The 9061-nt window shown below is 51.6% G+C and overlaps 1 pseudogene across 1 annotated transcript; it reads left to right on the forward strand.

Moving 5' to 3' along the window:
• The first annotated feature begins 1489 nt into the window (after positions 1–1489).
• On the forward strand, positions 1490–8830 carry LOC108544844 (inactive rhomboid protein 1-like; annotated as a pseudogene). Its single transcript, XR_001889970.1, has 2 exons — positions 1490–1666; positions 6825–8830. The product of XR_001889970.1 is annotated as an inactive rhomboid protein 1-like (transcript).
• Positions 8831–9061: the final 231 nt, after the last annotated feature.

Consider the following 9061-nt stretch of genomic DNA (forward strand, 5'->3'; position numbering starts at 1 on the left):
TTGGACAGTGTGAGGTCACGTGCTGGCCTCTCAGCCAGTCACTGTGGCCTGGAGAAAGGACTGTTCCGATTGGATAAACCTGGCTTGTGCCTATCTTGGAAGCAATGTCAGCCCTGTGAACCACATGGACGGGGGTGTGGGAGGGAGACCTCCCTCTACAGTCAGTCTTACCTGGTGCTCTTACCCAACTTATCCATAAGCCAGGAAATCACACGGACAGGGGATGGGGGAGGGGTCTCCTCAGAGCAAAATCAGGGTGCTGTTACCAAAAGGAGGTCTGAATGCTGGATGGGCAGAAACAGCTGATATCCACTGTGGGAGCCTCAGTTCATTTGGATGAGGAGGGTGGGGCTCCAAGAGTGTATTAGTTAGAGTTCTCCAGAGAAAGAGAACCAATAGATCCATCCACTCATCTGAACATCTATCTATCCACCCATCCGCCCGTCCATCTATCTATCATCTATCTATCCATCCATCTATCATGTCTATCCAGAGAGAGAGAGAGAGAGAGAGAGAGAGAGAGAGAGAGAGAGAGAGAGAGAGGTTGATTTAAAGGAATTGGCTCATGCAGTTGTGGAGCTGGCAGTCAGTAATCTGCAGGGCAGCCCAGGCAGGCTCAGGCAGGGTCTCTATGTTGCAGCCTTGAAAACAATTCCTTCTTCTTTAGAGAATCTCAGTCTTTGCTCTTAATTTCACTACTGGTTGCGTCAGGCCCACCCACATTGTGGAGGGTAAAATGCTTTACTCAAAAGTCTGTTGATTTAAATGTAATCACATCTAAAAAATACCTTCACAGCCACAACCAGACTGTTTGACCAAACAACTGGGCACTAAAGCCTGGGCAAGTTGTGGGTTTTGGGGTTTCTTGTTTGTTTGTTTGTTTGTTTTTGAGAAAGGATCTCATTCTGTGGCCCAGGCTGGAGTGCATGGAGTACAGCGGTGCAATCTCAGCTCACTGCAGCCTCAAACTCCCGGGCTCAAGTGATCCTCCTGCCTCAGTCTCTCAAGTTGGAATTACAAGCATAGGCCACCACACTCGGCTAATTTTTTTTTTTAGTTTTTGTAGAGACAAGGTCTCACTATGTTGCCCAGGGCTGGTCTGGAACTCCTGAGTTCAGGTGATCCTCCCGCCTTGGCTTCCTAAAGTGCTGGGATTACAGGTGTGCACCATCACGTCCAGCCCAGCCTGGCCAAGTTGACACATAAACGAACCATTATGGGGAAGCAAAGGTGCTTATCCAACACCAGGAGGCAATTTAAAGATGTGTGGTCCCTTTCCCACCTGAGGCTGGGAGAAACCACTCAGGGAAGGCAGGAGAGGCCATGGGGTCTTAGCAGAGGGAGAGGGAGGAGAACCTTCTGGGGCCACCAGGACTTGGCACAATGTGGTCTCCATGGACCACTTGTAAATGAGTGTTGGCTTAGCACCTGCTCTAGGTGCTGGAGTGTGGAGGTGACCAGACCCAGCCCCTGCCCCATACGGACCAACATGAAGTCCTGTGTTGGACACAGTAGTTCTCTGAGTACCCTGGCATGCAGTGACTTAGCCATCAGCCTCTATGCTGAAAGGAGAGGCTGCCAGACACTGTCACGAGAGCCACAGAGGGAACCTGTTACCCGTGTGATGGACAGCCTCACCCCACCACCCCACCCCGTGTGGCATCGGGTACAGCCCAGAGGCCAGTCCAGGAATGGCATGGAAGGATGTGAGGTTCTGTCTGCTTCTGCTGCTGCAGAGCTGTGAGCCCTGGGGAGGCTGCTCCTCTCTGCCCTGGTCTCACAGTCAATGCGATACTGGAGAAATCAACATTTGATAAGGGTTGATGGCATACCTTGTGTTCAGCCCAGAGCCAAGCTGAGGGGACTGTTTCAGAAACAGAGGCTTGGGGAGGAAGGCCACTTTGCCCCAGGCAGGTGGCAGAGCGGGTTGTGAAGGTGGGAGACTGAACGCCAGCCTGATTGGGCCTGACTCCAGGGCTGTGGCATTCTCACCTTGGTGGGAGACTCTCAGTAGAACCTGCGTTGTTGGGCTATAGTTGCTGTTTTCAGTACCAACCATAGAAGTTACCACAATGCCTCCCACCTGTGAAGTGCTTTCCCGCCTGACAAAGTTCCTACATGCCCAACCTCCCATCCGATCACATACGAGCCCTGAAAAGTTTGCAAGAAGGTTGTCTCAGGGACATTTAAAAAAAATTAACTTTGTTGAAGTCTAATGTATATACAATAAAACACACTCATTTTTAGTGTACAGTTTAGTACTTTTTGGCAAATGTATACATTTGTGTAGCCACCAACCCAATCAAGGTACAATTAGAACATTCCCACCAGACCTAGGCTACCACTGATCTTCCTGTTGGTATGTATTTGATTTGTGTTTAAGAGTTTCGTATAAACTGAATCACAGCATGGATATCTTTTGTCTCCGGCTTCTTTGGCTCAGCCTGTTTTGAGACGCACCCATGTGGTTGCACGTGTCAGTGCCTTGTTCTTCCAGGGAGTGGGTGTACCTCAGAGCGTTCATCCATCCACTTGTTCGTGGGCATTTGTGTGGGTTCTAGTTTGGGATGCTGTGGATAAAGCTGCCCTAAACACGGATATGCAAGTGTCATGTGAATGTGTGTTTCCTTTCTCTTGGCTAAATACCTAGCAGTGGGATTGCTGGGTTGAATGCTAAGTGTGTATTTAGCTTTTTACAAGAAACTGTTAGGTTCACTTTATTGGAGAGGAAATTGAGGGCCAGAGAGAGAGAAAACAGCTGGCATGGGTCACTACATGTGAAAATAATCCAGCTCAGACCACAGCTCTTCTACCTCACTGTTGACTCACCTGACAAATAAGGGAGGAAAAACCCATTCCTTCATAAATTCTTTTTTTTTCTTCTTCTTCTTTTTTTTTCTGAGACGGAGTCTTGCTCTGTCGCCCAGGCTGGAATGCAGTGGCACGATCTCAGCTCACTGCAACCTCTGCCTCCCGGGCTCAAGTGATTCTCCTGTTTCAGCTTCCCGAGTAGCTGGAATTATAGGTGCCTGCCACTACGCCTGGCTGATTTTTGTATTTTTAGTAGAGACGGTGTTTCACCATGTTGGCCAGGCTGGTCTTGAACTCCTGACCTCAAGCGATCCTCCCACCTTGGCCTCCCAACATGCTAGGATTACAGGTGTGAGCCATGGTGCCCAGCCCCTTCATAAATTCTTATTAGCACCCACGTATGTGTCACTTCTCTTAGTCCTCATGACAACCCTATGAGATAAATCATGGTATTATCCCTATTTCCCAGATGAAGAACTGAGGCTCAGAGAGGTGACATGACTTGCCCACGGTCACTAGCTGGAGGTGGTGTAGCTAAGGCTCAGACCCAGGTCTCTGTGCTCTTGGTCTTTGCAGTGCAGCAACTAAAGATGCAGGAAACACAAGACAAGCTCCCCTGGCCCTTGTCGATGACAGTGCTCATCGATCACCACAGTCCTTCCCGAAGGCTCAGCCTCAGAGGCTTTCTTAACGTGGAGCTCCACACCGTGGAGATGGCAGGAAGAGAAGGCCAATGAGAGTCTGCCTCTGCTCAATCTCAGAGTCTAGGTCTGTCCTGCAAAGGAGAACCCCTCACCAGCTTGAAGGCTGAACCAGGGAGACCTTAAGCTCACATCCTCTTCACCCCACAGGCCCTGGGCAAGGATGAGGCCACTGTTCTGTTGCAAGCGAAGCCAGAGCTGAGAGGGTTTGCGTCATCCTTAGCCAGCCCATTGAGGTAGGGACCATGATGACATCAGGGCAGAGGGGCACTATTTAAGCATCCACTGTGTGCCAGTGCCCTGCTAGATACTTCACAAGTGGGACCCCCAGCCGCACATGCACCTAGGGTACATGTGAGCAACTTGACTTAGGCCAAGGGATGAGTTGGTTTTACTTGGGCCTGGGGTGTTGTCCGTTGGTCAGTATCTTCCCAGAGGTCATGTCTGCTGGGACACCATCTGGGTGACCTTTTATCTTATTTTGATAAAGCTGTTCTGAGCAATTGAATGAGCAACCTTGAGCTGAGTCCAGAAGGAAAGGACCTTCCAGGTTGAGGCAACTGCCTGGAGGTGGGAATGTCCAGCTTTTGATTGTAGAGGAAGCAGGGCAATGGGGCACACTAGGATGGACACTGTCATTTGACTCCACTGAGTGGCCAGGAGCCAAACCATCACTGCGTGTGTCTCTCTCTGCTTTGTCTCTGTGTCTTCCTGTCTCTGCCTCTCTATCAGCCTCTGTCTTTTGCTGGATCTCTTTCTCTTGGTTGTCTGTCTTCTTTTCTTTTTCTGACTCACAAACATTTTTCGATTTCTCATCAGTTTCCTAAGAAAGAAACATGTACCATTTGTCTCTTATCCAATTCATCATGAACATCACTAGTAAAAATAATCAACACAAAATAAAACTGGCATCAACTAAAACTGTGCACAGTAAAAATAGTTATTGATCTAAAATTGACAGACGAATCTAATCTCCATGCCAACATTAAATTCTGCCAAAATCTGATGGGAGAGAATTGGAGCCGAAGGAAATAATGGGCAAAAAAGGAACTCCACAGTGGTAGAAGTTGTCTACAACTGGTATAGGAGCTACGAGCAAAGAAATGGATTGGCGAATCAAATCCTCATTACAAACTTTAATTAGGAAAGACTTCATGAAACCTATCTCAACAAAGCAAGACTGAAAGTGGAAAAACTTGAAAGTAGCCTAACTGTGCTTTTTAGAGGATGAATCAATAGTTCAAGTGGTTGATGGGGTTTGTGCAGGACAGGGCTTCCTTACAGTCATCAAAGTCGGTAAAATTCGTACGTTGGTATTTGAGATGTCCTTGCTAACAGTGGGGTCAAAATGGAACCTACAGCCTGAAGAGAAGATGGTGCCCACAAGATTCTTGGCAAATGTTGCACCAGTGAGGCCATGTTTGTTGACTGGCCAGTGTTGCCTCACGGTCAGGCTGTACATGGCAGGAGAGCACCTGTAAAATACGTATCTGATATCATTACTTCCTCTCTATGGTCAGTGGCTCCCCACTGCTGTAAGGATCAAGTTCAAAGTCTTCCCATGGTCCTCCGGCTCAGCGTGGCCCAGCACCAGGCCTCTCACCCTCGCCTCTCCCTGCCTTCCTTGCTCACTGGTCTTTCCATTCTTGGGGAAAAACAAGCCGAATGTGAGGCTGCGTAATGAAGTGGGTTCCAATCCAGCCTCAGTTGCTGATGAGCTGTGTAACCTTGTGCAGGTTTCTTAACCTCTCTGCGGCCCAGTTCTCCATCTGTAGAATGGGACTCACAGCGCCTGCATCCCAGTGCCGTCCTGAGGATGGATGGAGTGAATGCAGGAAAGCTTTGAGAGCCACGCCTGCTGCGTGGAAGGCTCAGCCTGTGCTCACTGTCAGCCCACCCCACGCCCTGCCCAGACTCTTCTATCTGCCTGGGGTTCCTGGTGTGGCCAATTCCCACGGATCTCCAGACCTTGCCCCCAGCCTCCTGGAGCTGCTCCCTGCTACACCCTCTCACCACACCCGCGATCCACTCACTGCCTTTTATAACACAGCAGTCCTGAGCCCCACAGGGTGGGTCCTCCCATTTCCAGCACTGGCCATGGCTGCCTGCACTTAGCAGGTGATTAACAAATCACCACCTTAGGTGGTGATGGGGTGGGGTCAAGACTCACCTGCCCAAGCCTGTCCTGGCTGATAAGAGGGCACAGCCTCCACGCAGCTGCCATCTTCTGTGACTTCTAACACAGAGCATGGGCTTGAAGCTCCCCTTTTCTCCTGCCCGCCTGCTGGCATGCCCCTCACACTCTGGGGAGACAGGGCGGGCCTCAGCAGATGCCCCAGCAGATGCCAGCTGCCTCCCTGATGACAGCCCCTCAGTTGCTTCCTCCCCACCCTTTTGTTAAAGGGCCCAGCCTTCAGGGTGGGTTCTCCAGGCTGCCAGCCTCAGCTGTGGGATTCCAGTGACTGGTGACGAACTCCCACCCTTCTGTCTGGAGTCCCTCTGTAAGCCCAGCATGCTCCTATTAAAACGAATATCCCACAGGACAATTCTGTAGAGGACTGGCATCAACTGAGTGTGGCCTGTGGGCCGGCTGCTCTGCTGGGGGCTTGCTGGGTCCCCACCTCAGGTACCACACACCACTCAAAACCAGCAATGGGTAGAGAGGTGGGACCCACCCATTTGAGGCTGGCTTCTGGATTCCTCACCCTATGTGTGCTCAGCAGACGTCTTAGACCCCAGTGTGGCCCCAGAACCTTGTGAACTGAAATCACGTGGGGGTGGTGTGGGCATATTCAGAACGCTCATCCCAGGCCCCAGCCCAAACATAAGGAATCAGCATTGCAGGCAGTGGCACAGATGCATCTTTTTTCTCCTCTTTTACTTAAAATTATAAAATATACGTGTGAGTTTAACACAGAGGTGCAGCGTAGAGAGTAATGAAAAGTAAACACCCTCATAACCACCCTGGTTGAGAAACAGAACATTGCTATCCCCTTAGAAGATCCCCCCACCCTGCCACATGGGCTCATCTCAAATCGTATCCCCCTTCTGCTCCCCCAGAGGTACCCACCCTCCTGACCTTTTTTGAAAATCATTCTCTGGCTGTTCTTTATGGTGTTATCACCTTATGTGTATCACTGCACAGGGAAGTTTGTTTTCACCTGTTCTTGAATTTTTTATCAATGGAATAATACAGTGTATATTTTTCACTGTCCAGTCCTTTTCATTCAGCATGATGTTTTTGATATTTATCCGTTTTGTTGTATGTTGCGCATTCTTTTTCATTGTTATGTAAACTTCCATTGTGGGAAGCGAGAGTCAGTGGTCAAGATGAGCTTCCGGGCAGCCGTAGCACTGATGAAAGGCATTAGGGACGGCGCCTTGTGCCGGGCATAGCGTTGAAACTTCACTCCAACCAGCTTTCTGGCAGAGGACACGACTGATTTCCCTGATGAGCTGGACATATCCTTCTTTGCCCAGGAAGGTATCCTTCATGAAGAGCTGTCCACATACCTGGACGAAGTTTTTGAGTCCCCATCGGAGGCAGCACTCCAGGACTGGGAGAAGGCACCGGAGCAGGAGGACCTCACAAGCAGGGCCCTGGACCGCAGTGAGCTTGAGCACAGCCACTTATGCTGCTTCTGGAGCGAGGCTAGCGGAAGCAGGAGGGCGCTACAGCCTCCCAGCCCAAAGTGCGGCTCCGACAGGAGGTGGTGAGCACCGTGGGGCCGCGGCGGGGCCAGCGCATCGCTGTGCCAGTGTGCAAGTTCTTCGCCCGGGAGAAGCGGCTGTATGGGCTGAGCATGGTGGGACAGCTCACCAGCCGCACCTACCACAAGCACATCGACAGTTCCGTCAGGCGACAGATTGAGGACATGGACAACCACAGGCCCTTCTTCACCTACTGGCTCACCTTCATGCACTCGCTTGTCACCGTTCTAGCCGGGTGCATCTATGGCATCATGCCCGTGGGCTTCTCGCAACATGAAATGGTGGACTCGGTGCTATGGAACCATGGGGTCTATGAGAACATCAAGTACATGCAGCAGGATAATTTCTGGATCGGGCCCAGCTCGGAGGCCCTCATCCACCTGGGCGCCAAGTTTTCGCCCTGCGTGTGCCAGGATCCACAGGTGCACAGCTTCATTCGCTCAGGGTGCGGGCCCGAGTGTGAGAAGCAGTTGGCCTGCTGCGTGCACAATGACAGGTCGGGCTGCCTGCAGACCTCGGAGGAGGAGTGCTCGTCCACGCTGACAGTGTGGGTGATGTGGCCCATCCATCCCAGCGCCCCAGAGCTTGCCAGCCACAAGAGACAGTTTGGCTCTGTCTGCCACCAGGATCCCAGGGTATGTGATGAGCCCTCCCGGGAAGACCCCCATGAATGGCCAGAAGACATTACCAAGTGGCCGATCTGCACCAAAACCAGCGCCAGGAACCACACCAACCTTCTTCACATGGACGGTGTCATCACAGGGTGGTCCTGCTGCGTTGGCACCAAGGGCAAGTATGTGATCACCTCTCGGGAGTACTGCAACTTCATGATGGGCTATTTCCATGAGGAGGCCACGCTCTGCTCTCAGGTGCACTGCATGGATGATGTGTGTGGGCTCCTGCCTTTCCTCAACCCTGAGGTGCCTGACCAGTTCTACCGCCTGTGGCTGTCCCTCTTCCTGCACACCAGGATCCTGCACTGCCTGGTGTCCATGTGCTTCCAAATGACAGTCCTGTAGGACCTGGAGAAGCTGGCAGGGTGACACCACATAGCCATCATCTAGCTGCTGAGTGGTGTCACTGGCAACCTGGCCAGTGCCATCTTCCTGCTGTCCCAAGAAGTGGTGATTCCGGCTGGCTCCCAGTTTGGCATCCTGGCCTGACTCTTCGTGGAGCTCTTCCAGAGCTGGCAGATCCTGGAGTGGCCCTGGCATGCCTTCTTCAAGCTGCTGGCTGTGGTGCTCTTCCTCTTCACCTTTGGGCTGCTGCCCTGGATCGACAACTTTGCCCACACCTCGGGGTTCATCAGTGGCCTCTTCCTCTCCTTCGCCTTCTAGCCCTACATCAGCTTTGGCAAGTTCAATCTGTACCAGAAATGCTGCCAGATCATCATCTTTCAGGTGGTCTTCCTGGGCCTCCTGGCTGGCCTGGTGGTCCTCTTCTACTTCTATCCTGTCCGCTGTGAGCGGTGTGAGTTCCTCACCTGCATCCCCTTCACTGACAAGTTCTTCGAGAAGTACGAACTGGATGCTGAGCTCCACCAAGCTGGCTGTGGGCTCCAGGGACCATGCGCTCCAGCAGGCCAGAGCCAGACACGACAACCCTGAGCCTCACAGGCTTACAGGAGTCACCTGCTCCATGTGGGGACTGGCCTGTTTCCTGAAGACAGACCTCTTGTGCCTTGTTCACGTCTGTTGAACCCCTCGTGCTGCCGGGCATTTATTATACTACTTCCTGTGAGAATCTTCTAACTTGTCTCTTGACGACCACCTCATGTGGCCAATAAATGGACTGGGAGCGTTTTAGTAAAAAACAGTTCCATTGTGTGGATGTGCCAC

The sequence above is a fragment of the Rhinopithecus bieti genome, unplaced genomic scaffold (assembly GCF_001698545.2).
Source record: "Rhinopithecus bieti isolate Rb0 unplaced genomic scaffold, ASM169854v2 scaffold_26131, whole genome shotgun sequence".
Taxonomy (NCBI): domain Eukaryota; kingdom Metazoa; phylum Chordata; class Mammalia; order Primates; family Cercopithecidae; genus Rhinopithecus; species Rhinopithecus bieti.